The following is a 24,852-nucleotide window of genomic DNA, read 5'->3' as shown; positions in this document are numbered from 1 at the left end:
TATCTTGGGTCACTGACAGTTGTTCAGCAACTGTACATTTTGATCTGGCTTGGCAAACATTGGCCTTGACATGATGACTATGACGTTGACTAACTATTATTGACTGTTATACATTGCTGCCACTACTACTTGATACACATGATGAACATAAAATTTTGACAGAATTGCATTTACACAGTTAACACTATTCAATTACACAGTAGCACTAATGTGGATGAAAGATGAGTGAGTGTGTTTTGTGTGTTTTCCTTTTTTATACTCCCAGAGAAGTGATCCCAACCTATCTCCTAAATATTATTTTACTTGTTTATTGTGGCTTGCACCGACACCCATAAATGTTATAGGTTTACTGGTATTTGTGTATTGTAATAGTTAATAGGACAACTATCTGATATCATTTGTGTGTTTGTTATGATTTGTATGTTTAGTGTAAAAGCATTGTATGTGTATTCAAACTATTGTTCATACCTGAACTGTCTGATTAGTGATGGTGCTGCACTTTTCAACATGATGTGTGACATTTGGTCATGTTTAATTTCTGCTGATGAACTGTGTGATCAGTGATTGTAAAAATTATGGACTGTTACTTGTACCTTTTCTACATGATTGGTGCCACTAGGACATGTTTAATTTCTGCTTATAAACTCTGATGAACAGTGTGATCAGTGATACTGAATTTTATGGAACTGCTTCTGCTGAGAAATGTGACTTGTTGCTGTGTGTACCTGCTCAACATTGCTGGGTACCACTGATGGACTGCTTCTACTGAAAAGATGTCACCTGTTGCTGTGTGCATCTGCTCAACATTGCTGGGTACCACTGATGGACTGCTTCTACTGAAAAGATGTCACCTGTTGCTGTGTGCATCTGCTCAACATTGCTGGTGCCACTAATGGAACTGCTTATACTGAAATGGTGTTACTTGTTAGTGTCTGCACCTATTCAACATTACTGGGTGCCACTGATGGACTGCTTCTACTGAAAAGATGTCACCTGTTGCTGTGTGCACCTGCTCAACATTGCTGGTGCCACTAATGGAACTGCTTATACTGAAATGGTGTTACTTGTTGGTGTCTGCACCTATTCAACATTACTGGGTGCCACTGATGGACTGTTTCTACTAAAAAAATGTCATTTGTTGGTTTTGCACCTGTTGACCATTGCTGGGTGCTACTGCTGGAACTGTCAACTGCTTATTCTTGAGCTATGGAAAGCGTTTATGTGAATATTCGTATAAACTGATTTTTTGTGTATTACTGGTTGTGAAAAGTTATGAGACTCTTACCTGCACATATTCGTCATTGCTGACGCTATTGATTGAATTGTTTAACCACATAATACTTGTGTAAACTATTATGTAAAGTCACATGTATGAAAAAATTTGTATTGCTTACTGTATTCTATATAATAGGTTATTGAAAGGTCAGTGCAAAGCCAAAATTTTATCTAGTTATATGATATTTACGTATTAATATTATCTTTTATTTTTGTCTGTATTTTTTTGACGAATTTGGTGGTATTTTCACCACCAATGCTGGCAAAAATACCATCAAATTCTAGCCGTGGAGGAAGGGCATATGAAAGGTGGCTACACTGAGCCACAGCGCCAGAGATCGCTAGAGAGCATTGTTCCGCCGCCTCCACTGGCAGTGATTATTGAGATGTCGTGTGGGCAGTGCTTTGGGAGAACTCGTGGTAGTCAGTGCTGAGATGTCGTAGTGAGGAGTGTTTACCAAATCTACACATGCAATATAGACTACAATTGCTAAACTACAAATTACTACAACAATACTACTGTCTACTATTTCTACAATCAGAGGAATTCCAAGGGACGATCCTGACAGGGTCGCCACGTGCATGGGGGCTTAATTATAATATAATGAAAATAATTTTAAGTTTTTGATTCAGTAGCTGTTCTGTGTGTGGAAGTATGACTCAACGTACGCATCTGGCACGGTTCTTCTTCAACAACACAAGAAATTTTAAATATCATTTATACTGAATTAATTAAAGGAAATAGAAATACCATAATTACTCAAGAAAACCAGAATTACACTCTAATCCAAGAACACAAGCCAGGTGCTTTGTTGACTGAACCTGTAATGACGCATTATTTAAAACATGGAAATAATGAAAAATAAATCAAGTTTCGTTACCTTCATATATTGACCAAAATCACTCTAATCATTACAATATATCTCCACACCGACTCGCTACTATCACATCTCAACAAGAACTTTTCAGTATCACATCTCAACAAGCACTGCCTACTAGCTCATCTCAACAAACACTCCTCACTACGACATCTCAGCACTGACTACCACGAGTTCTCCCAAAGCACTGCCCACGCGACATCTCAATAATCACTGCCACTGGAGGCGGCGGAACAATGCTCTCTAGCGATCTCTGGCGCTGTGGCTCAGTGTAGCCACCTTTCAGCACTACGGGACTTAACTTCTGAGGTCATCAGTCCCCTATAACATAGAACTACTTAAACCTAACTAACCTAAGGATATCACACACATCCATGCCCGAGGCAGGATTCGAACCTGCGACCGTAGCGGTCACGCGGACTGTTGTCGGCGACAGTGGTATGGTCACAGCCTAAGAACCCTGTGGCCATATTCTTACATACCTGTCCACAACATGCTACTGCACCTACGGTTTATATATATGAGTTGACATAAATAGTTCCGAATTTTCACACTGTGGCGTTTCAACAATAAAAAATGTCGGCTTTTTTCTTTGCCATCGTTAGAACTTCATCCTTAATAGTCAAATGGTAGGGGGCATTATCGATTACAATGACAGACGGCCGATTTAAGTTTTCTAATAGTTGCCCCTTGAAACACTTCAGAAAACTACCGTGGTTCATCTCCTCGTAGTAGTCGCCCTTTTTCATCGATTTGGAAACAAGGAGACAATTAGATACGAAGCCAGATGCAGTTCCAGCATGCAGGACAATAATTCTTGCGGCCTTTCCCACGGGAACAGCAGAACATCCACATATTCTGTCGTCTGTCCAGTCTTTTCTGACGTAGTGACCGGCGTTTATCCAGGTTTCGTCGAGCTGCACAATGACTTCAAAAGGCACTTTAACGATATTTCTTAAAAATTGACAATGCCGTACTACGATGTCACCTCTCTCCATTATAATTTTCAGTCCATTACATTTTTTGTACCGAAAATCGAGGGCTGTGAGAACTGTTAACAGAGACATATTGCTGCTACTGAGTAACTCTGCCACACGAATAGTAACGCACAGCTTTTTTATAGCTGAATGTTCTTTTCCCTCGTAATATCCATATATGTGGCGACGAACAGCATCTTGTTGAAAAGTGCGAAAGCGTCTCATTCGTGGTTCTGTCCATCTCTTTTTACTGGGTGTCCGCAGTCTAGATGAACTGGGCTCTTCCCCTTATGCACAATATTTCTCCTTACAAATTATGATGATTGTATTTTTATGTATCTTTGAAGCGTTTGCTGCCCTTTCGACTGCCCTCGTCACAGACAATAGAGCTGCACCATTGTCTCTCTCCTTCTCGAAATGTTTCCGTACGGAGCACAAAAACTCACGCGTCTGACCACGCAAACCATGGGCAGATCACTGGCAGCCACACTTCTTTTCACGTTTCCACAAAAAGCTTCAGACATTCTGTAGCGTAAGGCTAAGCGCAAATTGAGACGCGTATGGGACGTGAGACGCGGCACAACTCTACAGCGTGAAGCCCACGTTCCGCACATGTCGCTCGAGTCCAACGCATATTGAGACGCGTACATGTATTTGTAAGCGCCGGTTGACGACGCTCTGCGCTGACAGAAATGAAGCGCACGTACACTGTAATCTTTCTCAAACGATTTTACAGAAACCATTCAGTAAAAAGATTTCATTTTTACCTTGCTTGTAGCGTAGCTATGCAAAATTCGAAAAGGTTGTAATGAAATATAGGGGTCGCTATGATTTTGCGTTTGGTGCGTATTACACCATATGTCGCTGCGTATGACATTTAGCTAACATTTTGAATTTTTTTTTAGACTAGGGAGGAGGTCTCTATCTGCCTCCGATCTCGAGAAAATGGATCCTATGCAGCATCTCACTTAAGATCAAACGACCGCGAGAATGAAATACTCGCAGCATCTCTCATATCTCCTAAACCGCTCGAGACATCGAAACGAAAGTTTGGCGAATGATATCACACAAGGAGGAGAGTATTTTGCCAATTCGTAAACACACTGAACTTTCTTATTTATGGCTATATATCAGTATTTATACTGCCCGTTTTGTTTTTTTCACTCCAGTGACTAATTTTTTTGGAGTTATCGACAGATAGCGAAAGAAGAGTTTCCTAGTATGAAAATAAACATGAAATTCCTTCTCTTACGTTACTACAAACCGATACTATGACGTTTCTCGTGTGCTCTTGAGCTCTGCGATTGCCAGTTACTTTTTTAATGAGGCACTCTGTTTCAGAATTGTGTCGCAATACCTAAGATGAGTGCGTGCAAATTATATTATGTTTTGGCAAAGGAAGAACAATTAAACCTGCGAACAAGATGGATGTGGCTGTTATTCATAAATGGTGATGCTTCTTCGAATGAGAAAAGGTTAACAACTCATTAAAAAATAAATTGCCAATTCTGTTGGAGTTTTGGTTGAATCCCCGTAACCCACCGTACTTTTACTTACCAAAGGATTTTATTCCTTCTCTTTTGATCTCAGCAGTATTACAATAATGACGAGTGTTCCTTTAGGCGGAATGATAGGGAAATGGCGGATACTGGTTACTCACCTACGGCTTGCCAAACTGACAATGTGTGATGGCCAATAAAGTAGTTGTTACTGAGAAAAATAAACAATTGATCTGTCGAACAACACAATGGTAAGCAGCGGAGGATAATGCGCTCGACGGGAATGCACAAGCTAGCCATGTGAGCTGGAGTTTGAGAAACATCGCATCAAAGTATATCTGCCTTTGTCAGCAGTACATTTCAACAAATTAAATATATCTAATCACCACACTCTTTTAGGATATTCCTACTTTCGTAATAATACCGACCATTATTTTCATTTGTGTAGCCTCTTGTATAATTAGTTAATTAATGCAGATAATATGCATGAGACAATTGAAATGATTTTTCTCATCACCTTGGGGCAATTAAAACATTGTTATTTGTGACTGCTTTTTGACTGTTTCTAGCTTTCAGTGGAAATGTGGTGTCCACATGTTCATAGTTTAATGTCTCTTATTACATCCATATCCAAGTAACGATAGTGAAACTTATTTACTTCATATCTTGGACGCTTACCAGAGGCAAAAAGGGGTCATATCTGTGGAAATTACATCTTTTCGACTTTTTGCAACAAATCGTAGAGATACGTCAGCATAGAAAGTAGGTAACCTTGTTTTACTTCCTGCCTTGCTTCCAAATCACGTGATTTTATTATATTCCTTACTTCCTAATTCACTACCCTCACGATGAATCGTCTGTCCCTTCTTACGATCTGAAAACATTGTGGAGGCAGAAGATATAATCCCGGTGGCTAACGGCTCACCAGTTACTGAACTGTGCATTGCTCTTGTCAAAAGAAGAAACAAAAGAATAGAACTGTATAGTTATTTGTAACTGAAAACTATTACGTACTGACGAAAAACTACTCAGTGACAATAAAACTCAGTATACCATGAGACTGTATTTCGGACGAGCAATACTTCTACGTGGCGCGCGAATCTGTGCCGCAAGCACAACGCTCCACGACCCGGCGCAGGCGCGTGTCGGTCCCATTTGAACCTGAGAAGTTACAAAAACACGCGTTGCGCTGCGTCGCGCCGCACGCGCTATACGCTTTCCAATTTGCGCCTAGCCTAAAATAAACTAGCTGCGCAGAGAAACAAACCACACAACGAAACGCAGCGCAATGCTTTACGTTACCGGCCGCGAGGGTCGTCTGCAGTATGCTACAGTCGCCGCTACCTGCAGTAGCAGAGATATTTGACATCGGTGAATGGATCAGGAGGCGCGACCAAGCGTGTTCTCTGATTGGCTGTTGCTATGGTAGCAGCCCTGTAAACAGCTAGAGGTCAGTCATTTTGTTATTATAGTGAGGTTTCGGCTGCTTTCACAGTGACAGCAGCAGCATACTGGCTACCCGCTCTTGGCTGTGTGGTGCCTCTCGCTGCTGTACGCGCCAGCCATCCGCTGCGGGTTCAATCGCACCTTTTGCTTTTAGCGAGCAGTGTGTAACGCGTTACAGAGCGCCGGAGTGATCGGCAAAACTTAAACGCGTGCGTGCAGGCCTGTGAATACGGCTGTCTAAATGTTCGAAGACGGAATGTCCACGGCGTGCCCATCATGAATGTGCAGAAGAAATTATTACAGTAACTGAGAATGTTGAAATGAACACCATGGTTCATGATCACGGCAACGAGAATGACTGCGCGCGGTATGTAAGTCCACACCATCAAAGAACCAGCTCACACCCATGCACTGCGAATGAAACTGTTCATTGGGCCTTCCGTGCATTGGACGCCTTCTATCATCCGAAAAGAGGCGAAATTAAGACTCGTTAGACCGCACGGCCGGCACTGACCAGTTTCTACATTGTTTGGTGCACTGGAAGATATGCAGCTTGATGTGCGACTTACAGCAATGTCCTTCCGCGTGATATGGGACTCGAAATGTCCAGTGCATGCAGTTCTCGTCCCAATGTTTACTCGTAGGCTGGCTCAGATATACATGGGTATACGGACACCAGGTGTCCCTCTCGGGTTTGAAATCCCTTGTCATCGGCATGGTCACGTTAAGATCTCTTTACGACCGTTGTAATCACGCCGTGTTACATGACTGCGAGTGGCACATTATTCTTTGTAAACAGTTAGGTCAGTCCTCGTTGGTACACCGGCATAACAAGTAATATAACTTCGCTGTGATTAGGGGCACATCCAAACATTATAGAATGTTTCTGACATTCTGCCACGCTTCCACGTCGCCCCGACATAGGTACACAACATGATCTACGTCAGTAGGTGGGGAGGGCCTCGTCCAGTGCCTCATCAACATTTTCTTTTTCCTTTTCATTACTTTTTTTTTTTAAACATCATTATTTCTCACATGCGCCAAGCGTTTCATCTCAGAGTAGCAATTCAACCTACGTCCTGAATTATGTACTGGACGTATTTCAGTCTCTGTTTTCGTCTATAAGTTATACCCTCTGCAGCTCTCTCTAGCTCCATGCAACTTATTACCTGGCCTCTTACCGGACACACTACCATCCTGTACCTTCTTATTTTCAGAGTTTTCCATATATTCCTCTTCTCGCTGATTCTCCGGGAGAACCTCCCCATTCCTTACCTTGTCAGTCCGTCTAATTTTCAACATACCTGTGTAGCACATATCACTTACTTCGACTTTCTTCTGTTCCAGTTATCTGTGAGTCCATGTTTGACTACTGTGCAATGCTGGTCTCCAAATGCACATTGTTAGAAATTTCTGCCGCAGTTCAAGACATACGTATGATACTACAGTTCAATTCTCTTATCTTGGCGGCTCGCGCATGCCCGCCCAGACGCGGGAGATTGCTGCGTTGCCAATTGCAAACGACGCACGCGCCAAGAGAAGCAGCGCCATAGTATAGTATAGTTCGCAAACTTACGTTTAGGGGAGGAGCGCGCAGTTTATGAAGAAAAGCCACTACGGCCGCATTAACCAACCCTTTCGCTGCTACAGAGAGGTGCTCCCCGCATTTTGTCATCACTGCACTGCTCGCCTGTGCAGAGACATGGTGTTGCGACTGCTTTGACACACTTATCATACGATTTCACAAAACCTTACACATCTTCTTGACTGATACCTTCCCCCCATAAATGACTTGATTTTGTTTCGATGTTCAACGCAGTTATTGTGCAGCATTAAATGTAGTAAACCACTGCACGAAATTTTGAAGAGTTTGCAGAGGTAAAGTCCATAGCGTATATTTTCCGTATGGTCGATTTTAATTGCCACAATATTGAGAATGAAATGTGGACAAGATACCTAAATTTCATATAAAATTTACTCTATAACAATATCTCATTTAATTTAAGTACCAGGTAGGCGTCGTATGTAATATTGAGAAATATTCCGTCTTTCGCGACTGTAATAAAAGTTTTATTTACACCGGGCGCGTTTGGCTTTATTTTAAAGCACTTCAGTTAATCAAAAGAAAGTAGACAAAATACATTAAACAAAACTGTGGACTTACAAAAGCATGTCCCCAGTTAAAATGAACACCCTTTATAACATAAACAGTGTTTATAAATTGGGAAACTTTTATTTATACCAGAGTCATTTCGCTTTTTTCCAAAACGTTCTGATTATAACAAAGTTGGCGAACTACACGAAACTAAACTGTGGACGTAATAAAACATAGAAACTAAAATATATTGTCAGTGAGGCGCAGTGCGCAAACAATTTGTGTTTGTCACAATGGACAGCAAATACTTGCCAAAACATAGATCAGACGACGAAAACATTGAATATGATGTTGCCAAAGCAGCGAAGCAAAGAACTGCGTCAGACAATCAAGCAGCTCGGCAACGTACGAGCCGAAATTCTGCTCTAAATAATACTTTTAATACTGTCGCAAAAGAATATATCTCAATATGAATAGTAAAACAGCGACTGCGGAAGAGAAGATATACAAACAAAACAGATAACATGAATATTGTATTTGTGCCTTTTCATTGTTTTAATTGATGTGAAAAGAAATATTGGAGGGCTAAATTAGAAAAACCGAGAACTTATTGTGATTATAATGAAGAGACAAAGCACTAGAAATTTCAAAAAAAATCACATTCAAACGAATAAAATTCTTGAAGTAAGACACTTCGATATTGTTTTTAAGTAAAAAAATGTTAAGCTTCGAACAAGGTTTGAACTCAGAACCTTTTGCTTTGTAGCCAAACACGTTAACCATTTTTTTTAAATCTCATTTTGTTCGCTTTGGTTGTTGCGTCTGCTCGAGGCGGACGTCGTAAGATATCCGTTTAAGTTCGTTGTTGATCGATTAAGTCAGTTTTTTTTATTACAGAGGACAGCCAACCCTCTTACCGAACACGCTTTTTTTAAAAAAATCTCATTTTGTTCGCTGTATCTGCTCGGGGCGGACGTCGTAAGATAGCCGATGAAATTCGTCGATGATCGATTAACTCTGTTTTTTTATTACATAGGGTACATAACCCTCTGACCGAACACGCTGAGCTACCGTGCCGGCGTACCATTACGCTTACGCAGCTCGTTGTTGAACAGAACTCCTGGCTGGCTCTAAAATATCACGCAAGATACCGACAAACACTTGGCATGATTATGAATTACTCACATTTCGCCGAAGTACAATAGGAAATAAACAATCACCGTTGTTCTTTATTGCGAAAAAGCGGTTCATCAGAATGGTACAAACACCTTTCCTTGCTATTGTCTGAATTAGGACGCTTATTGCTTGTTTGGTTTAATTAATTAATAGAATATGAAGCAGCTGGTATAAAGAATGCTTTGTCCAAACTTTCTATAAAAGAAAATCTGCTATCAAGACATTGCTTTTGTCCAATTACTTTATTTATGACTGAACGTTTCTAAAACTGAAGACACTCATCCGTGCTCTGCACTGCAGTCGAGCTCTGGCAACGTCGTTCTCTGTTCATTGGCTGACTGTGTTTTGTGACACCAGAGGCGCAGAATGGACCTAAATTCGGCCGCCGTCGTAAATTACACGCACTTTAGTAGAATTCTCTTGGCCAGAAATGCACTTTTTTGCCTCCGCTACTCTTCTGTTTTTGTGTTCTCTTTGCTCCGTCCATCATGGGTTACTTTGCTACCTAGGTAGCAGAATTCCTTTCCTTGGTGTACTTTGAGACCCCAATGCTGATGTCAAGTATCTCGCTGTTTTTTCTATTTCTGCTACTTCTTGTTATTTCCATCTTTCTTCGATTTATTCACAATCTGTATTCTGTAAGAATTAGAATGTTCATTCCATTCATAAAATCTTGTAATTCTTCTTCACTGTCACTGAGGATAGTAATGTTATCAGCAAATCTTATCACTGATATCCTTCACCTTGAATTTTAATTCCACTCTTGAATCTCTCTTTCATTTCCGTAATTGCATCTTCGATGTACAGATTGAACACTAGGGGCGGAAGACTTACTCTCTTTTTTATCCGAGAACTTCGTTCTTCGTCTTGCACTCCTGTTGTTTCCTCTTGGTTCTTGTACGTATTGCACATTATATTGCCCCATTTTACATTGTCGAATGCTTCTTCCAGGTCGAAAAATGCTATGACCGTGTATTTATTTTTCTTTAGCTTTGCTTCCCTTATCAACCACAACGTCATAACTGCATCTCTGTTGCCTTTACACTTCCTGACGCCAAATTAATTGTCATCTAATACAACCTCAACTTTGTTTTCCGTCCTTCTGTATATCATTCTCGTCAGCAATTTGGATACATGAGCTGTTAAATTGTTCGTGTTAAAATTCTCGCACTTGTCCGCTCTTGCAGTCTTCAGAAGTGTGTGAATGGTGTTTTTTCCCGAAAGACTGATGTCGTATCGCCAGACTCATACACTCTAAACACAAACGTGAATAGTCGTTTTCTTGCCACTTCCATCAACGATTTTAGAAATTCTGTTGAAACGTTATCCATCACTTCTACCTGTTTTGATCCTAAGTCAGCCAAAGCACTTTAAATTCTGATTCTAATATTGGATCATCTACCTCCTCCCTATTGACTTCTCCCCCGCACAGAAGACTTCATTGTACTCTTTCGGCCAACCTATCTCACGTCAGCACTTAACAGTGGAATTCCCATTGCACTCACATCATCTCCAGCAAATTAAACGGATCTGTCTGACTGTCTGCCATTTTAAGGGGGTAATTAATATGTTCTGCAGTGAGACTTCCGTACGTTCGTAGCTGTATTATCCCAGCCAAGTAATATGTACAGTTTTTTATATTTTGGAGTTTTATTTAGAAACAGATTCAATGTTTCCTCCAGGCTGCACCGTTGCACGTAATGAAATTAATCAGTTGCCCCCCTCCAGCTTAGATACTGGGTCAACTCTTTGTAGTTAATTCCAGGCCGGTTTGGGGAGTCTCTCTGCCCGAGGACTGGGTGTTTGTGTTGTCCTCATCATTTCATCATCATCATCATAATCTGTCAGTGTGACTAGATTGGATTTTAAAAAAGAAAATGGACTGTGTAAAAACTGGGACTTTGTACGGGCGCTGATGACCGCGCAGTTGGGCGCCCCACAAACTAAACGTCATCTTTGTAGTTATCCTGAATTTCTGTTCATATGTCATACGCAGTGATGGTTACACTCAGAATTCGTAGTGTTAATACATGGCGTACGTCCGAAAAGTGTAATCTGTCACTTTTACTTGTTTGTTGTATGGAAAAGAACACTCTCAGCTGCCTGGTATCTCTTTGTCCAGCTTTTGGATATGCGACATAAGGGTTCATCTAATATAAACGAAACTAAACTAAACTCCTCCCGAACAGGCCATGAAGGCCGAGAGGTACCGACCGGCCGCCGTGTCATTTTCAGCCCACAGGCGTCACTGGATGCGGATATGGAAGGGTGTGTGGCCGGCATACTGCTCTCCCGGCCGTATGTCAGTTTACGATTTTCCGTGCTGCTACTTCTCAGTCAAATTAGTCCTCAGTTTGCCTCACAAGGGCTGAGTGCAGCCCGCTTGCCAACAGCGCTCGGCAGACCGGATGGTCACCCATCCAAGTGCTAGACCAGCCCGACGGCGCTTAACTTCGGTGATCTGACGGGAACCGGTGTTACCACTGAGGCAAGGCCGTTGGCGCCTAATATAAACTACAACAGCTAAAATAAAAACGCCTTCCTTTACTTATCTTGTGTACTCAGACGGGTTTCGTCTTACTTTCAAGGCATCTTCAGTGAGTGTCCAACATCTGATTCAATATTTTTAAACCAATAAACTTTCTCTCAGTTGGTAAACTGGTTGACACTTCACAGTTTTCCTTTGCTAAATGTTCAGAGCAGTGACCAAAAGAAAAGTGCAAACTTCCAAGCAGTTTGCTATCTGAGAGAAAGCTGTTTGGCTTAAAAATAATTAATTATACGTTGATTTGCACCCACTGAGGATGCCTTGAATCTAGGCGAAACGCCTCTGTGCGCACAAGATAAATAAAAAACTAAATGTGCAGCATGCAAAAGGCATTGTTGCGTTGAACTACTGTAATTTATACAGGGTGGTCCATTGATAGTGACCGGGACAAATATCTCACGAAATAAGCGTCAAACGAAAAAAAAACTACAAAGAACGAAACTCGTCTAGCTTCAAGGGGGAAACCAGATGGCGCTATGGTTGGGCCGCTAGATGCCGCTACCATAGGTCAAACGGATACCAACTGCGTTTTTTTAAAAATAGGAACCTCCATTTGTTATTACATATTCGTGTAGTACGTAAAGAAATATGAATGTTTTAGTTGGACCACTTTTTCGCTTTGTGATAGATGTCGCTGTAATAGTCACAAACGTATAAGTACGTCGTATCACGTAACATTCCGCCAGTGCGGACGGTATTCTCTTCGTAACACATTACCCATATTAAAATGGACCGTTTACTAACTGCGGAAAAGGTCGATATCGTGTTGACGTATGGCTATTGTGATCAAAATGCCCAACGGGCGTGTGCTGTGTATGCTGCTCGGTATCCTGGACGACATCATCCAAGTGTCCGGACCGTTCGCCGGATAGTTCCGTTATTTAAGGAAACAGGAAGTGTTCAGCAGCATGTGAAACGTCAACCACGACCTTCAACAAATGATGGTGCCCAGAGTAGGTGTTTTAGCTGCTGCCGCGGCTAATCCGCACATCAGTAGCAGACAAACTGCGTGAGAATCGGGAATCTCAACAACGTCGGTGTTGAGAATGCTACATCAACATCGATTGCACCCGTACCATATTTCTATGCACCAGGAATTGCATGGCGACGACTTTGAACGTCGTGTACAGTTCTGCCACTGGGCACAAGAGAAATTACGGGACGATGGCAGATTTCTTGCACGCATTCTATTTACCGAACAAAGAGTCATTCACCAAATGGTTCAAATGGCTCTGAGCACGATGGGACTTAACATCTATGGTCATCAGTCCCCTAGAACTTAGAACTACTTAAACCTAACTAACCTAAGGACAGCACACAACACCCAGCCATCACGAGGCAGAGAAAATCCTTGACCCCGCCGGGAATCGAACCCGGGAACCCGGGCGTGGGAAGCGAGAACTCTACCGCACGACCACGAGATGCGGGCAGTCATTCACCAACAGCAGTAACGTAAACCGGCATAATATGCGCTATTGGGCAACGGAAAATCCACGATGGCTGCGACAACTGGAACATCAGCGACCTTGGCGGGTTAATGTATGGTGCAGCAGTATGGGAGGAAGATTAATTGGCCCCCATTTTATCGATGGAAATCTAAATGGTGCAACGTATGCTGATTTACTAACTACAAGATGTTTCACTGCATGACATAATGGCGATGTACTTCCAAGAAGATGGATGTCCGACACATAGATCGCGTGCTGTTGACTCGGTACTAATAGCACATTTCATGACAGGTGGATTGGTCGTCGAAGCACCATACCATGGCCCGCACACACACCGGATCTGACGACCCCGAATTTCTTTCTGTGGGGAAAGTTGAAAGATATTTGCTATAGTGATCCACCGACAACGCCTGACAACATGCGTCAGCCCATTGTGAATGCATGTGCGAACATTACAGGAGACGAACTACTCGCTGTTCATAGGGATGTCGTTACACGTATTGCCAAATGCATTGAGGAAGACGAACATCATTTTGAACATTTATTGCACTAATGTGGTATTTACGGGTAATCACGATGTAACAGGAATCGTTCTCAGAACTGATAAGTTCACAAAGGTACATGTATCACATTGGAACAACCGAAATAAAATGTTCAAAGGTGCCTATGTTCTGTATTTTAATTTAAAAAGCCTACCTGTTACCAACTGTTCGTCTAAAATTGTGAGCCATATTACAGGGCCATCCGTCACAAAGCGAAAAAAGTGGTCCTACTAATTCATATTTCTGTACGTACTACGCGAATATGTAATAAAAATGGGGGTTCCTATTAAAAAAAAAACGCAGTTGATATCAGTTTGACCTATGGCAGCGCGATGTAGCGGGCCAACCATAGCGCCATCTGGTTTCCCCCTTCAAGCTAGACGAATTCCGCTCTTTGTAGTTTTTTCGTTTGACGCTTATTTCGTGAGATATTTGTCCCGGTCACGATCAATGGACCATCCTGTATATAGCTGCTGTAAAAATAGCCAACAAAAGAAACTTGTTATTCACTTAATATTTGGCAGTAAGAGTTAATCTACGGATAACAGTCGACGAACAACCCAAGTACGCCGTAACAGTGTCTGCTAAAGGATTATCTATAGTCTTAATGTAACGGCCACTTATCCAGCAACATCAGCATTACGGTACTGCAGTTGGAAAGTTCAAGTGAAACAACTACAGTAATTATTCCGCTCGCCCACGATCCAGCCGAAAAGAAAAAAATTTCCACGGAAATCAGCTTACCGCTTTTGAGTAAGGTCTAGCTGGTTCTGCGTAAGGGTCGTGTAATAGCCCCGCTGCCTCTTGGCTGTTAAGCAGGTGTCTCTCTGTTTACTGGCGATATCTGTCATACTGGCGGCTTCTCAGGCAGTGTCAGGAGGAAACATTTCGCTAGACGCGAGGAACAGCGGAGGCGACGTGTTTGCTGCGAAGCAGAGAGCGACAGAGTCACCGCAACGGTGTCGGCCCCTTGGAATCAGAGCGAAAGTTCACCGGCGATTATCTCTCCTCCTCCTCCTCGTCCTCCTCCTCCGCTCCATTCTCTCTGCCTCCCTTTCTTTCCGCCTCGCCGGCAGCACTCTCGCCACGGCTGCTCCTCTGTTCTTTGCCACCGCCAGAGTCTCACACCAGCCGTGCTCTCACACAGTCCCTTCTCACATACTTGAGGTTCCACTTTCCTTCTTAGAAGGGAACCTCCCCATCGCACCCCCCCCCCTCCCCACCCGATTTAGTTATAAGTTGGCACAGTAGATAGGCCTTGAAAAACTGAACACAGATCAATCGAGAAAACAGGAATAAGTTGTGTGTAACTATGAAAAAATAAGCAAAATATACAAAGATGCGCAAGATAGGCAATATCAAGGATTGTGTGAGCTTGGGAGAGTCGTGGTGCCGTGGTTAGCGTGGGCAACTGCGGGACGAGCGTTCCTTCGTTCAAGTCCTCCCTCGAGTGAAAAGTTTAATTTTTTATTTTCAGACAATTATAAAAGTTCAGGCACTCACACATAATCAACTTCGCTCTCCAAAATTCCAGGACATGTTCAGATTTGCGTGGACATATGCAGGATTTGACGCTCTACACACGGAAAAATTTGAAAACGTTAAAAGCATATGCTTTGACAGAGCACAGGGAAAACTGTGCGACTGTGAAACTGTTGCATTCATTTGTTGCAGTTTATGTGACAAACTCTTATGTGTTCATCACTTTTTTGGGAGTGATTATCATATCCACAAGAAAACCTAAATCGGGCAAGGTAGAAGAATCTTTTTGCCAATTCGCCAAGTATACAAGTTAGGTGGGTCGACAACACATTCCTGTCATGTGACGCACATGCGTCACCAGTGTCGTATAGAATATATCAGACGTGTTTTCCTGTGGAGGAATCGGTTGGCCTATGACCTTGCGATCAAATTTGTTGGTCACCATTGGAGACGCACGTCCTTTCGTCTACTAATCGCAAGGTTTTGCGGTGCGGTCGCAAAACACAGACACTAAACTTATTACAGTGAACAGAGACGTCAATGAACGAACGGACAGATCATAACTTTGCGAAAATAAAGAAAGTAATATTTTCACTCGAGGGAAGAATGGAACCAAGGACCTATGATTCCACAGCTGCTCATGCTAACCACGGGACCACGGGGCTCCTGAGCTCACACTATCATTGATGTTGCCTATCTTGTGCATGGACTACTCAGTTTGTATATTTTGCTTATTTCTTTCATAGTTCCACACAACTTCTTCGTGTTTTCTCGACTGATCTGTGTTCAGTTTTTCAAGGCCTATCCACTGTGCCAACTTATAACTAAATTTGAGGGGGGTGCGATGAGGAGGTTCCCTTGTAAGTATTAGCTCGGTGCATAACTTCGTAGCGTTTTTGTTTTGCATGTTGGCATTCCGACTGCGATGGGTTTATTTACCGATTGTAATTTTTTATTTGTAGTTCACTGTCCCCCCCCCCCCTCCCCAAGAACCATGGGCCATGCCGCTGGTGGGGAGGCTTGCGTGCTTCAACGATACAGATAGCCGTACCGTAGGTGCAACCACAACGGAGGGGTATGTGTTGAGAGGCCAGACAACCGTGTCGTTCCTGAAGAGGGCAGCAGCCTTTGCAGTAGTTGCAGGGGCATCAGTCTGGATGACAGACTGATCTGGCCTTGACTGATCTGGCCTTGCTGTGCTGGTACTGCGAACGGCTGAAAGCAAGGGGAAACTACAGCCGCAATTTTCTCCGACGGCATGCAGCTTTACTGTATGGTTGAATGCTGATGGCATCCTCTCTAGTAAAATATTCCGGAGGTAAAATAGTCCCCCATTCGTATCTCCGGGAGGGGACTACTCAGGAGGATGTCGTTATCAGGATAGGGGTAACTGGCGTTCTACGGATCGGAGCGTGGAATGTCAGATCCCTTAATCGGGTAGGCAGGTTAGGAAATTTTAAAAGGGAAATGGATAGATATAGCGGGTATTAGTGAATTTCGGTGGCAGGAGGAACAAGACTCCTGCTCGGGTGAGTACAGGGTTGCAAATACAAAATCAAATAGGAGTAATGCAGAACTAGGTTTAGTAACGAATAAAAAAAATTGGAGCGCAGGTAAGCTACTACGAGCAGCATAGTGAACGCATTATTGTAGCCAAGATAGACAAGAAGGAAGCCCACGCCTACCATAGTAGTACAAGCTTATGTATAAACTAGCTCTGCAGACGACGAAGAGATCTAAGAAATGTGTGACGAGATAAAAGAAATTATACAGATAGTGAAGGGAGACGAAAATTTAATACTCATGCGTGACTGGAATTCGATAGTTGGAACAGGAAGAAAAGGAAAAGTTGTTGGTTAATATGGAATGGGGGTAAGGAATCAAACAGGAAGCGGCCTGGTAGAATTTTGCCCAGAGCATAAGGTTGTATACGTGGAAAGATTGTATAATAGTAAGACAGAGATTTAGGAACCAGGTTGTAAATTGTGTAACATTTCCAGGGACACATGTGGACTCTGGCCACAATTTATTGGTTATGAACTGTAGATTAAAACTGAAAAACTGAGAAAAGGCGGGAATTTTAGGAGATGGGATCTGTCAAGAAGGGGGAAAGAAATACAGTAACTTTGAGAGATGAAATAGTGAAGGCAGCGGAGGATGAAGTACCTAAAAAGACGAGGGCTAGTAGAAATCTTGGGTGACAGTAGAGATATTGAACTTAATTGATGAAAGGAGAAAATATAAAAATGTAGTAGATGAAGTAGGCCAAAAATGAATACAAAAGTCTCAAAAGTAAGATCGACAGGAAGTGCAAAATGGCTAATCAGGAATGGCTAGAAGACAAATGTAAGGATGTAGAGGCATGTATCACTAGGGGTAAGATACGAGGTTTCGAACTTTAATAGTGACAACCATTTATTTACAGCTCGGCCAAAATAGATACGTGTTTCAAAGTTTTACTGACCTTCAAAGTTTTCACCAGCATTGTGTATAACCTGTTGGCAGCGATGTGGAGGTCGTAGGATACTTTTAGCAGTGCCAGTTGTGTTGACAGTTCCAGCGGTACAGTCTATTACCCGACGAATTTGTAGCAGTCTGAAGCGAATGCCGTGAAGTGTTTCCTTCAGTTTAGGAATCGAGTTTAACTTACGAGGGCTTAAGTCATAGGAGTTCAGTAGGTGGTATAGCACTTAGCAGCCCCATCACTCAAACAAATCAGTAACAGCTTGCACTGTACGAGCTTGAGCATTGTGCTGCAAAATGATGGACAGTCCTGCAGAAAGTGTCATCACTTCTGTCTCTAAGCTGGTCTTAGGTTGTGTTCGAAAAATGAACAGCATAGAGACAGAAGTGATGATACTTTCTACAGGGCCTGACCCTCATTTTGCAGGGCATTGCTCAAGCACATACAGTGCAAGGTGTTAGAGATTTGTTTCACTGATGGGGCTGCTAAGTGCTATACCACCTACTGCACTCCCTTGACTTAAGCCCTCGTAAGTTCAACTCGATTTCTAAACTGAAGGAAACACTTCACGGCATTCGCTTCAGAACTGCTAGAAATTCGTCGGGCAATAGACTGCGCCGCTCGAACTGTCAACATAACTGGCACTGCTATGAGTGTCCTATGACTTCCACATTGCTGGAACGGGTTATACACAATGCTAGTAACTACTCTGAAAGTCATTAAAACTTTGAAACTGGTATCTATTTTTTACGAGCTGTAAGTAAATAGTTGCCACTATTGAAGTTCCAACCGTCGTAGATATTGCCTACAGGAAAATTAAAGAGGCCTTTGGAGAAAGCCTGTATGAATCTCAAGAGCTCCGGTGGAGAAAGGTGGCAGGAGTATATAGAGGGTCTATACAAGGGTGATGCGCTTGAGGGTGATATGGAGATGGAAGAGGACGTAAATGAAGATGAAATGGGAAGTACGATACTGCGTGAAGAATGTGATAGTGCACTGAAAGACTTAAGTCGAAATAAGGCCCCGGGAGTAGACAACACTCCACTAGAACTACAGATAGACTTGGGATAGCCAGTCATGACAAAACTCTACCATCTGGTTAAAATGGCTTTGAGCACTGTGCGACTTAGCTTCTGAGGTCATCAGTAGCCTAGAACGTAAATCTAATTAAACCTATATAACCTAAAGACATCACACACATCCATGCCCGAGGCAGGATTCGATCCTGCGACCGTAGCGGTTGTTCGGGACCAGACTGTAGCGCCCAGAACCGCACGGCCACTCCGGCCGGCTCTACCATCTGGTGAGCAAGATGTATGAGACAGGCAAAGTACCCTCAGACTTCAAGAAGAATGTAACAATTCCAATCCCAGAGAAAGCAGGTATTGACAGGATTGACAATTACTGAACTCTCAGTTTAATAACTCACGGCAGCAAAATACTAACGCGAATTCTTTACAGACGAATGGAAAAACTGCTGCAAGCTGACCTTGGGGAGGATCAGTTTGGATTTCGTAGAAATGTTGGAACACGTGAGGAAATACTGGCCGTACGACTTATCTTAGCAGATTGCTTAAGGAAAGGCAAATCTACGTTTTCACCATTTGTAGACTTAGAAAGTGGCAGGGGTCAAATACAGGGAGCGAAAGGCTATTAAAAATTTGTACAGAATGAGATGGCAGTTTTAAGAAAGTTAAGCAGTGGTTGGGAACGGAGGGAGACAGGGTTGCAGCCTATCCCCGACGTTATTCAGTCTGTATATTGAGCAACCAGTAAAGAAAACAAAAGAAAAATTTGGAGTAGGAATTATAAGCCATGAGGAAGAAAAAAAAACTTCGAGGTTTGCCGATGACATTGTAATTGTGTCAGAGACAGCAAAGGACCTGGAAGAGGATTTGAACGGATTGGACAGTGTCTTGAAAGGAGGATATGAGATGAACATCATAAAAAGCGAAACAAGGGTAATGGAGTGTAGTATAATTAGCTCAGGTGATGCTGAGGGAATTAGATTAGGAAATGAGAGACACTTAAAGTAGTAGATGAGTGTTGCTACTTGGGGAGAAAAGTAACTGATGATGTTCGAAGTAGAGAAGATATAAAATGAAGACTGGGAATGGCAAGGAAAGCGTTTCTGAAGAAGAGGCATTTTTTAACATCGAGCATAAATTTAACTGTCAGAAAGCCTTTTCCGAAAGTGTTTGTATGAAGTGTAGCCATGTAAGGAAGAGAAACATGGACGATAACTACTTTAGACAAGAAGAGAATAAAAGCTTTCGAAATGTACTGCTTCAGAAGAATGCTGAAGATTAGATGGGTAAATCACGTAACCAATGAGGAGGTACTGAATAGTATTGGGGAGAAGAGGAGTTTGTGGTACAATTTGACTAGAAGAAGGGATCGGTTGGTAGGACATGTTTTGAGGCAGCAGGGATCAGCAATTTAATATTGGAGGGCAGCGTGGAGGATAAAAATCGTAGAGGGAGACGAAGAGATGAATACACTAAGCAGATTCAGAAGTATGTAGGTTGCGGTAGTTACTTGGAGATGAAGAAGCTTGTGCAGGATAGAGTAGCATGGAGAGCTGCATCAAACCAGTCTCTTAACTGAAGACCATAACTACAACAGTTCACTGTTGCTATTTGAGCTTACTTATTGTCATTTTATCCTTTAGAGATAGCGAGTGGAGCTGCGGACGCTAGAAAATGTAGTGCTAAATGGATAAATCGAAACATTCGACATACTCTTCTGAGTGCAGTAGAATGATGACTGTTGCGGAGGTAGCCAGGAGTATTTGCGCCCTGTACGGGGATAATGCCATTGGGTAGATCACGGCAAGAAAATGATTGTCTTGTTTTAAGAAAGATTATTTTGGCGTTAGTGACTCTGCACGTTCAGGAAGACCTTCTAGAGTTGACGAGGAGTGTTTAAATGCATTGTTCCACAATGATTCACGTCAGTGTACTCGAGAACTGGAGAATGCAGTGAACTGTGATCATTCCATCATCGTGCGATGTTTGCATGCAGTGGGGAGGTTCACATATCGAGTGTGTGGTTTTCGAAAGCTCTAAGCCAAAATCACAAAAATCAGTGGGTGGCCATGCCTGTTAGTCATCAACTGGCTACTGGAAAACTCCGACCATTCCTAACGTGTATCGTTACTTGCAGCAAGAAATGCTGTCTTTATGCTAACGTAAGAAAAAGAAGGGAATGGCTGAGCCCAAACAAAGCACCCATAGAAAGACTTTCGCCCATCCACAAAAGGTAATGTTATGCGTCTGGTGGACCAGCTACAATAAGTTGAACTACGAATTGCTTCCTGGAGATGTAACCAGCACTGGTGACATTTACTGTCAAAGAACTTCCTTTCCGGATGAGAATGCTCTCCAAATAAAGTTACAGCAGTTCTTCGTGTCAAAACCACTTGATTTCTCCAGTGGTGGAATCGAAATGTTACTCCAGCGTTGACAGAGTGTTATAAATAGTGACGCACAATATATTATTGATGACTAAAGTCTCTGTTATGCGTATTTGTTGCGTTAATTAAACTTACGGAAAAACGCTATGAACTTTAGGCGCCAGCCTAATACGACAAAAACCTCACTTATTATATAACAGCAGAGCAGCAGAATTCTCGAAGAGTTTACATCTGTCCCTTCAGTTTCTTTTTAGACTGCACAGCCAATTAACTATCGAAATAACGCTTCAAACAGAGGCTATTCTGACTACTTAACACTACACTATTAAACTGTTGTAAAATTTACCTTTGAAGTTGGCACCAATTCGCTGTTCCTGCCTATCTGACATTGTCATTATAGAATGTGAAACAGGACATATTGTTTTCGTCACACCATTGGAGATCTTACAATTGTAATTAACTAGCGCATAAACTATAAATTATCACTTACTTTACCGCACCGTGTAGCCGCGCGGTCCAGGGCGACTTCCACGGTCCGCACGGCCGCCCCCGTCGGAGGTTCGAGTCCTCCCTCTGGCATATGTGTGTGTGTGTATGTGTGTGTGTCATCCTTAGCGTAAGTTACTTTAAGTTAGATTAAGTAGTGTGTAAGCTTCGGGACCGATGACCTCAGCAGTTTAGTCCTATAAGATCTTACCACAAATTTTCAAACGACTGACCTTGAATAAGATATGAAGTAGTAAAATTTACGATAGTTTATTAAAAATACAACATTTTCCTCCTTTATTGCCGGCTGAAGTGGCCGCGCGGTTCTGGCGCTGCAGTCTGGAACCGCGAGACCGCTACGGTCGCAGGTTCGAATCCTGCCTCGGGCATGGATGTGTGTGATGTCCTTAGGTTAGTTAGGTTGAACTAGTTCTAAGTTCTAGGGGACTAATGACCTCAGCAGTTGAGTCCCATAGTGCTCAGAGCCTCCTTTATTGTTGTTGGCTTAAAGCTGTTTCACAGTCTACGACCCGTATATAAAACTTAACCCTCTGATTTAATGACAAATGCAAAGGCTAGTGAAACAATATTTCTTTTATTTTTTTTGTCTAGTAGATTTATCATACAGTTTTTGGGAGATGAATCCTTACCTGGCTTCCGTTTCTTTCATCATGTAGATTTGTACCAATCACACATCGACTAAAATAGAAAATTTGCATATCCGGCATAACAGGAATAAAAAAGGTAACTTCATTTTTAGTACGAACAAACACTCTAATAAAGTATAAACGTAAACAACCTTTTACTTACAACTGGGGGACACATATGAGACTTTCGCTCTCTATATAGATTTAAGCAATGACAGTATTTGGAATAAGTGTAGCCGTTGGTGTAAGGGCTGTTGTGGGAAATAAGAGAAAATGTCTTTAAAAGTGAACTGAAGCAAGTGAAATAATAATCATGAATTTAGGATACTTTCTTGTATTTACATTTAGTTGCACATCAGTTTGAAAAGAATTTTTTACAGAATATTGCAATACCTCAGTGTAAACGATATTTGAGGTAAGAAAATAACCGTGAAAGTTTTGTTCTTATCGTTCTCTAAAGGTGAAACCTCCCCTTAGAAAAATTTATGAATGATTGTACTGATAAACCCCTTACGTTATTTGGTTTTCAAACAGCTGAGCAAAACTGAACGTGCACAGACATTTCTCTCTTTAGAATGAGATTTTCACTCTGCAGCGGAGTGTGCGCTGATATGAAACTTCCTGGCAGATTACAACTGTGTGCCCGACCGAGACTCGAACTCGGGACCTTTGCCTTTCGCGGGCAAGTGCTCTACCAACTGAGCTACCGAAGCACGACTCACGGCAGGTACTCACAGCTTTACTTCTGCCAGTACCTCGTCTCCTACCTTCCAAACTTTATAGAAGCTCTCCGGTAGGAGACGAGGTACTGGCAGAAGTAAAGCTGTGAGTACCGGGCCTGAGTCGTGCTTCGGTAGCTCAGTTGGTAGAGCACTTGACCTCGAAAGGCAAAGGTCCCGAGTTCGAGTCTCGGTCGGGCACACAGTTTTAATCTGCCAGGAAGTTTCATTTCTCTCTTTACTTATTCATATCATCACTAAACTGACACACAATATCTTTAGCGCAATGCAATCTGACTTTCAATAATCCCTACAAAAGAATGGCCCCGACTAACAATAACCTATACCTTTCATGAATCACTTACCTCACAAAAACCTTCGTTACTCGAACTACTGCAATATAGCGAGCGCCAATACTACCAGCTAAATAAAAGATTCTAACTACTGAAGTCACTAACTATTGATAGGCATAGTTAGCAAATGAAAGATTTTGATAGAGAACAAACAATGTATTTAACTTAATGGTATTCAAAAGTCATAATATATATAACAGTCTTACAAATTTATTGTCTCTGATGGACACACGTCCAGATCATCCGCTCTCAAAACTCCGCCATCTCTCTCCCCGCATCCACCACTGCTGGTGGCTCACCTCCAACTGCGCAACGCTACGCACTGTTCACATCCAACTGCCCAACACTACAATAGCGAATATTCCAACAATGCTAACCAGCTACAGACTGCACTCAGCACAGTCAGTGATTTTCATACAGAGCGCTACGTGGCGTTACCAATATAAAAACCTAAACAGCCTACTTACAAGGGATACAAAAATGTTAGCTCATTTAGTTACCGTTGAAACTGCTACATACAGTTGCCCGGTAGGAAAGACGGGATTTGGTAAACACAATCCTACTCCTTGAACCCTTTGTCCTTGCAACATACCTATGGTGATCGTAAGTGCAATTTTAATGGGCAATTGCCTTCTTCTCGATTGTAAAGCAAAGTTTTTATGTTATATTACAACAGATTCCCCGGTGTCAGTCATCTGAGCATTAATCGTAAACAGCTGACCCGATTGAAACTATTGCACTTTGCTAGATGTAAATCATGACAGCTTGTGGAATAAGTAATCGTTGAAATGAGGATAGCTGATGAAAATGACAACTACGTCTGTCGTTTCGCAAAGTGTATTTGTTCAGAAAATCAATATGAACAACGGTCACAGACAATGTAGTACCGTAGTAGTTACTACTGTTATCTACGACAATGCTGTAGGCAAATTATCCTGTTAATTGGTACTTTAAAACAAATAAAATGATATTTGTAATACGTTAATGTGGAAAGGAAGTCTCTTATTCGTGATTAATAAGTTAGCTTTGTAAAACATACGTATCAAGCTGGGTTTCCATGATTCCATTTGCCCTACGATAGTTAAAAGTCTCTTTTATATTAAAAGTTTCCACACACAGTAATTTTAAGCGCAAAATCGGTATGCAGTGTGAGAAGCAGACTAGAAGTCTACTTTCAAAGAGTAGGATTGTGTTTAGCAAACCTGTCTTTATCCTCGGACAACTACACTACTGGTCATTAAAATTGCTACACCAAGACGAAATGCAGATGATAAACGGATATTCATTGGACAAATATATTATACTCGAACTGACATATGATTACATTTTCACCCAATTTGTGTGCATAGATCCTGAGAAATCAGTACCCAGAACAACCGTCTCTGGCCGTAATAACGGCCTT

General features: G+C 42.1%; 1 non-coding gene and 1 pseudogene across 1 annotated transcript; one reads left to right on the top strand and one right to left on the bottom strand.

The window, feature by feature from the left end:
* Window positions 1-11,730: 11,730 nt before the first annotated feature.
* On the bottom strand, window positions 11,731-11,848 carry LOC126195882 (5S ribosomal RNA; annotated as a pseudogene).
* An 11,376-nt stretch (window positions 11,849-23,224) lies between these two features.
* Window positions 23,225-23,299, top strand: Trnas-cga (transfer RNA serine (anticodon CGA)). The gene has a single exon. It is a non-coding gene; the product is annotated as a tRNA-Ser (tRNA).
* The last annotated feature ends 1,553 nt before the right edge of the window (window positions 23,300-24,852 follow it).

This window comes from Schistocerca nitens, chromosome 7 (assembly GCF_023898315.1).
Source record: "Schistocerca nitens isolate TAMUIC-IGC-003100 chromosome 7, iqSchNite1.1, whole genome shotgun sequence".
In the NCBI taxonomy this organism is placed as follows: domain Eukaryota; kingdom Metazoa; phylum Arthropoda; class Insecta; order Orthoptera; family Acrididae; genus Schistocerca; species Schistocerca nitens.
This window is presented reverse-complemented; position numbering and strand designations above follow the sequence as displayed.